Raw genomic sequence first — 6,828 nt, 5'->3', positions numbered from 1 at the left:
AGCTGTTGAAGTCCACATTTATCCGTGTTGTTGCAGTGTCCCAAGGCCGAATGTAAGGTGTTCCTTCTCCAGGCGTCATGTGGTAATGGTTTGGCGGTGGAGGAGTCCAGCAACTGCAACTCCAGAACTGGTTTCTGGATACTTCAGACACAGGAATAGTCGAGCAGAGAGGCGAGTACATGTCAAGCATGGCAGCTCGTAATGTTTAGAAATTGATACTTCACTTACCTTGGCGTCAAAAACAGCGACGGTGCGATGAAATCTACAGCAACTGGATAATGAGAAGAGCAAACTCAATGCCATATTCTTGCGTCAAACAATCTGCCAAAACATAATCGAACAAATTGGACACACTCCAATATATTTCCCTGAAATTCGATTTAAATTCTCAAAATCTGACGCCTCGGATAAATGTCACAGTTTTTGGCTCTCAGTTTTCAATGCCACCCGATCCCAGTAGCTTATCAGTGACGTTACACTATGTGAGATAGTATTGGAAGAATTTCCCACAAACATAAGAGTCAAACATTACAACGACTTAAGTGGAATGCTGCAAAGTTCATAATTACACCATGTATTCTTGAGATTCGTAATTTAGTTTAAAACCCATGCATTGACTAAATTTCTCTGTAAAATTTTCTCTCTGCTTGTGAAATCGATGTAGATGAATTTGTCAATGAATACTGCTTATTTCATTAATAATCAACAATTTGCAATTCTGATTTAATGGCGTGGTTGTCCCCGAGAAGTGAGAACTTGCAAGTGCATTAAAAACTCAGAAAGAATTAACCCTGTGCATGGCAGTCACAAAATTCAAATTGAAAATATACCCGTAGAAATTTGAAAGGGAATATCGAATGATTAATGCTGATTGAAAATATATTAAAACGTACTCTTAAAAGGAATACTGCAATCATGTTATATGTGATGAAATATAAGATAAGGATGACAAATCAGAAGGAGTAAAGAGGCTGTCATCAAAACTTGCTTTTTCAAAGTTACCAACAGTCTTCCCAGGGGAATCGCTCGAAGTATGTTGGATATCATTAACCAGTAAACCTCAACGAAACTGCATGTTCGGAAACAAGTAATGCAAAGTCCTACTAATTGTGGGAAAATTGCTGAGCAGGCTTATAACAGTATCCTCTGCATTTATTGGGAAATCGCTTAATATACTTATAACTGTTTCCTGTGATTTTAAGTTTTTAACTTAATTATAAAGCGCATTTAAAAAGAAAATCACATCGCCTTGCTATTGCATATTTAACACCTTTCGATTTTGATTTTGCTGGAAATGTCAAGGATGCCTATGACGTATTTGCAGAATATGAATTAAATGAAATATTCCACAAACCTAATAAATTGTACGTTTACGTTAATGCATGTTTACAATCACCGAAACTGAGTTAGAAAAAAATACAATGGACTGTAACATTATCAGAAATAAAGATCGAGAAAAGACAGAATATCTCATCTTGCAATCATCACTTCTTGGATGCAAGAAAGTAAAAGTAGACTTTCCGATTCGCTTCATGCGCCATGAAATATATGTGCACAATAGATGGGTCACGGTTGACCCAGAGATGCATTAGAGGTTGTAAACGGTATAACTTAATTGAAGAAATGAAAGTACGACAGCTGTGATTGGGAAATGCATATTTTGTGCAAGGCCTTCTTGCTTCTATATGCTATCTTTTGTTTATGAAACTAGAGGTCTGCTTTTTGAGCGGTCTTACACATTCTCCATACCCTTCAAAAACTCCAGGCTTCCTAAATTTTGTTCTTCTGCGAGTGCAAACTTTAAATCTGGAAATTATATCCCTTCTCCACAATCTTTGTCCTAAATGCAACCTCCGTGAAATTTCCTATGTCATGTCCTCATTTTTTTGGTAGCATGCGAACATGTTTCTGAGTCCGAATACAATGTTATTGTTAAGTTCATTTGATGAAATTTCTTTGTTTTACTCATCAATCTACAGCCTAACTCACAGGCTAATCTCATTCAGCAATGTCACTGACAATTCGCTGCAGTTAAAGCATTCTAAATTTTCTGCATTTATCATGTGCATTTTTGATTTCTATGATCAATGGAAAAAGAAATCCCAGACAAGGGTTTGCGAAAATCATTTTTTAAGCTGGCCTCTCTGGACACCCTGGTTATGTTAATCAGCAGCTATGTTCAATGTGGTATTCGATACTATCAGCAGCATGACCACCAACAGAGAAAACAAACAACTGATGCAATCATCGCTGGATAAAACAGATCCTGACACAATGTATTCAATGATATGAGCAATCAATCTTCGTCTGAAAACAGTAATCTGGAATTTAGTGGCAATTTGTCACAATCTAACCAAAAACAAATCGTTGATTATCATGGTGTAAGGTTGGACATGGGTTTATGCTGCGTTCTCTTTTTTTGGTTGATTCTTACATTTTAAGTAATAATCGAATAAACTCCGACGTATTTTTTTCCTCAGTACGATTAAGTACTTAATCGCATGCTCTCTGCATTGTGTGACACTTTCAAATATCATCTGAAAAATCTTAAAGCCATCCAAACATTCTTGTCGTTTGCTTCCACTCTACTTCTTGGTGGTGTCATTGTGAATATGTTTTCAGTTCATTAACTGTTTCTGTAAATAACATACAAAAAAATGTTGTTTATCCAAACCCTTTGCGAAAGTGGAAACGATTCAGATTTGTCCCTGTCGGAAGCCATGCAAAAGCGACCCATCCGATGATGAAGAATTGCGCAGGAGAAAACTGAATACTGCTTTCTCCCATCTCTATAATCTAGCACTCCACCTCGAAACATGAGGTGTATAAAGCCGCAGGGACGCTTTAGTTCAGCAGAGCTGAGAGGTAATGTTATTCCAGTGATCTCCAGACCAAATTCCCATTTAAAATCCCGTTTAGAATTAATACAAAATTCATATCAGTCCATCTAATTTTTATACCAATTTACGCCAACCGAAACTGATTTTCAGCAATACTTGTTTGTAATCCGGGGGTTTGGAAGGTTGGAAACAACGCATCAAACGCTTTAGATCAATCATTCTGTGTGGTACGACACCGATGCCTTCAGGTCTGTCTCATGCATTCTGAAGAAGGGAATCAGTGCTCAAAACATTCACGGAGTCTTCTTTCCACAGAATTTGCTAGAACAGCTGTGTTTCATAAGGCGAACTTGTTTTTTTTTGTTTCGTCTATGTCTTCTGCCATACAGCAAATGCAATCAAAATAATTGATTTGAATGGAATATGTCAAACAATGTTTCCAAGACTGACACACCTATGTGTGTGTGCTTGTCTACTTTATTTCATTGTAAAGCAAGGTAATGTTTTAATAGCAAGTCTTCCACTTTAATTTTACGCAATCGTCTTATTGACAAATTGACCAACGCGATTTTTTTTTTGTTTCACCGAATCAATGCCTTTGAAAGTGGTGCAGGCCTCCACCAGATTCCTCACTCATGCTTCTCTGCTGCAATTCCAATGCTAACGTTGGTGAGGTTTAGCACTTTGACTGACCCCTGCACTCTCCAGCAGCCACTTCCAGACATCCAAACCCTTTGGCTGCGAAACAAAATCCTTGTTAGCCCCAAAACACATAACGTAAGATAATGTCCTCTTCGTTATTCATCCATCAGTTTAATAAACTGCTAAATAAGTGAACTGCTCCGTTGCCTCTCATAAACTCATAATCCTCACTCTGGAAACACAAAGCCGTCTCAGCTATAAAGAAAACCTTTGGTGTCAATTTGTCACAATCTAACCAAAAACAAAACCTTGATTATCACGGTATAGGGTTGGACATGGGTTTATGCTGCGTTCTCTTTTTTTGATTGATTCTTACATTTTAAATAATAATCGAATGAACTCCGACGTACAATTGTATCACCTTAGTACGATTAAGTACTTAATCGCATGCTCTCTGCATTATGTGACACTTTCAAATAGCACCTGAAAAAATGTTAAAAACATCCCTACGCCCTTCCACTCTCCGTCTTGGTGGTGTCATTGTGAATATGTTTTCAGTTCATTAACTGCTTCTGTAAATAACATATAAAAAGAAATGTTATTTATCCAAACCCTTTTTAAAAGTGGAAACCATGCAGATTTGCCCCTGTAGGAAGCCATGCGAAAGCGACCCACCCGATGATGAAGATTTGTCCAGGAGGAAACCGAATACTGCTTTCTCCCATCTCTGTAATCTCGCACTCCACCTCAATACATGAGGTGAATAAAGCCGGAGGGTCGCTTTAGTTCAGCAGAGCTGAGAGGTAATGTTATTCCAGTGATCTCCAAACCAAATTCCCATTTAAAATCCCGTTTAGAATTGGTACAAGATTCACATCAGTCCATCTAATTTTTATAACAATTTACGCCAACCGAAACTGATTTTCAGCAATGCTTGTTTGTAATCCGATCGTTTGGAAGGTTGGAAACATCGCATCAAACGCTTTCGATCAATCATTGTGTGTGGTACGACACTGATGCTTTCAGGTCTGTCTCATGTATTCGGAAGAAGGGAATCTTTGTTCAAAACATTGACAGAGTCTTCTTTCACAGAATTTGCTAGAACATCTGTGTCTCATGAGGGGAACTTGTTTTTATTATTCGTCCATGTCTTCTGCCATAATATGTCACACAATGATACGAAACTGACACACCTATGTGTGTGTGTTGTGCTTGTCTCCGTTATTTTATTGTAAATCAAGGAATTGTTTTAACAGTAAGTCTTCCACTTTAATTTACGCAATCGTCTTATTCACATCTCGACCAACGCGATCTTTTTTTGTTTCACCGAATCAATGCCATTCAAAGTCGTGCAGGCCTCCACCAGATTCCCCACTCATGCTTCCCTGTTGCATTTCCAACAATCAAAGATTACCCAGTACAAACCTACTTGTGTCTCATCTAGCCATAGTTCATGCATTGTATGAAATGAAACGGAAAGATCACAAGCTAAGAAAAGTTCCTCACCTGCGAATCATCAGATGTGCATGCTGGGTCCAATTTGGCAATGTCATATCTGGTCATACCTGCATCGATTCCCATGTCGTGATGCATGCAGAGAGACTTGCAAAGTCGAAAGCACATTCTGTTAATGAGTGTGTGATTTCAACGCTTTTTGGCTGAAAGGAAAGAATTGGAAAGCCGTGCTCACTCGACCCAGATCAGTTGACACGTTTCCAAGATGCATAGTGTCATAGCGAAATTAGCAAAGAAAATGAACTTTCAAAAATGATCTTGTCCTGTGCTATTGACACTAATCCCACATTCCAAGGCTTGGCCCATGACGTTCTCTGACATCACAATTCAAGTGTTCATTGACACTCTTTTTAACATTGGTGAGGTTTAGCACTTTGACTGACCCCTACACTCTCCGGCACCAACTTCCAGACATCCAAATCCTTTGGCTGCGATACAAAATCCTTGATAGCCCCTCAACACATAACGTAAGATTATGTCCTCTTCGTTATTTTTCCATCAGTCTAATAAACTGCTACATAATTCCACTGCTCCGTTGCCTGTCATAAACTCATAATCCTCACTCTGGAAACCCAAAGCCGTCTCAGCGATAAAGAAAACCTTCAGGTCTATCCACACTGTCTTACTGGCTAAATTTATTCTGTCCAGCAAACACCTTGGCGGATATGTGGTGCACCCCGGCCGGAGAATTCACAGCATCGTTGGCATGGCTAATGGGACTGCACAGTGTAATCTGGCTCTGGCATACGCGAAGATTTGTACAACTCTACTCGAACGCCCCTGCTCTCTACACTGTTGTACACATGGCAGGAAAGGACAGAAGCTTTATTTGTCTTCTGAAGTACAGTTTCAACGTTTGGTGCCAATTTCAATTGTCGATGAACAAGAATCCCAAGTTCCCTTTGTTCCTCAGAGCTTTCGAACGTCCTCCATTTATTGAGTAACTGTTTGTCGTGTTACGTCTTGCAAAGTGCATTATTGAACAGCTTTCAGGGCAAATTTCGTTCAGCTGATCTGCCCATTTGAGCAGCCCGTCTAAAACCTACTTAAACCTAACATCTGTTTCTGCACTTTTGAACACCAACATAAACGTCCTGCCATTTGCACACCCATTTATGATCTCTATCCTCAACTTAACCATAGCTTCTGATAAAAAAAAAATGTTTTGTACTATTTCGAAGTTGTCCAGAGTAATGCTTCTGTGCAATTTAGTTTAGCATATTTCACTTGGCTGCTGGACGTGCAGGCGAAGTGTTATGAGAAACGTCTCTGATCTATTCACTTAATTTTTAAACGAAAAATTCACGGCAGCTGCCCGAAAAAAAAGCAAATTTTTTTCTTCTTCGTGTCACTGCATTTGAGAGGGTAAAAACAACTCTTGCTTTTGTGAAGATCTGAGTACCCCTGAACGCTTTGTTCACAACCTAAGATATCTAGATTTTCAGAGCCATAACACAGTTACTCTCAACCAGATGAATTTAATCAACAATATCTCTGAAATCTGCAGTTGAATCAGTTATTACTTGTCAGGCGAAACTCCACTCGTGCACAGTTTCAAGTTTTCCCTATCGTAACGTTCTCATCAACAAGCAGCTGCATAATACTGGGGAGACACCATGCATCAAAAATGTGCATCAGCTGTATCATGGAGAAGGCTCCTTTTATTTTGCTTTAATGATTTGTTTTCCCAGTTCATTCGATAAACAAAGTACAAATTAATATAAACAGGGGAGATTCAAGCAGAATTTCGGAGCTGCGGAATGAGTGTACAAAGCTGGAAGATCTATATGGGCAACATGACTGAATTTGGAGAGCTTCCAAACGCTCCTCA

Source organism: Chiloscyllium punctatum, chromosome 35 (assembly GCF_047496795.1).
Source record: "Chiloscyllium punctatum isolate Juve2018m chromosome 35, sChiPun1.3, whole genome shotgun sequence".
Classification (NCBI taxonomy): domain Eukaryota; kingdom Metazoa; phylum Chordata; class Chondrichthyes; order Orectolobiformes; family Hemiscylliidae; genus Chiloscyllium; species Chiloscyllium punctatum.
This window is presented reverse-complemented; position numbering follows the sequence as displayed.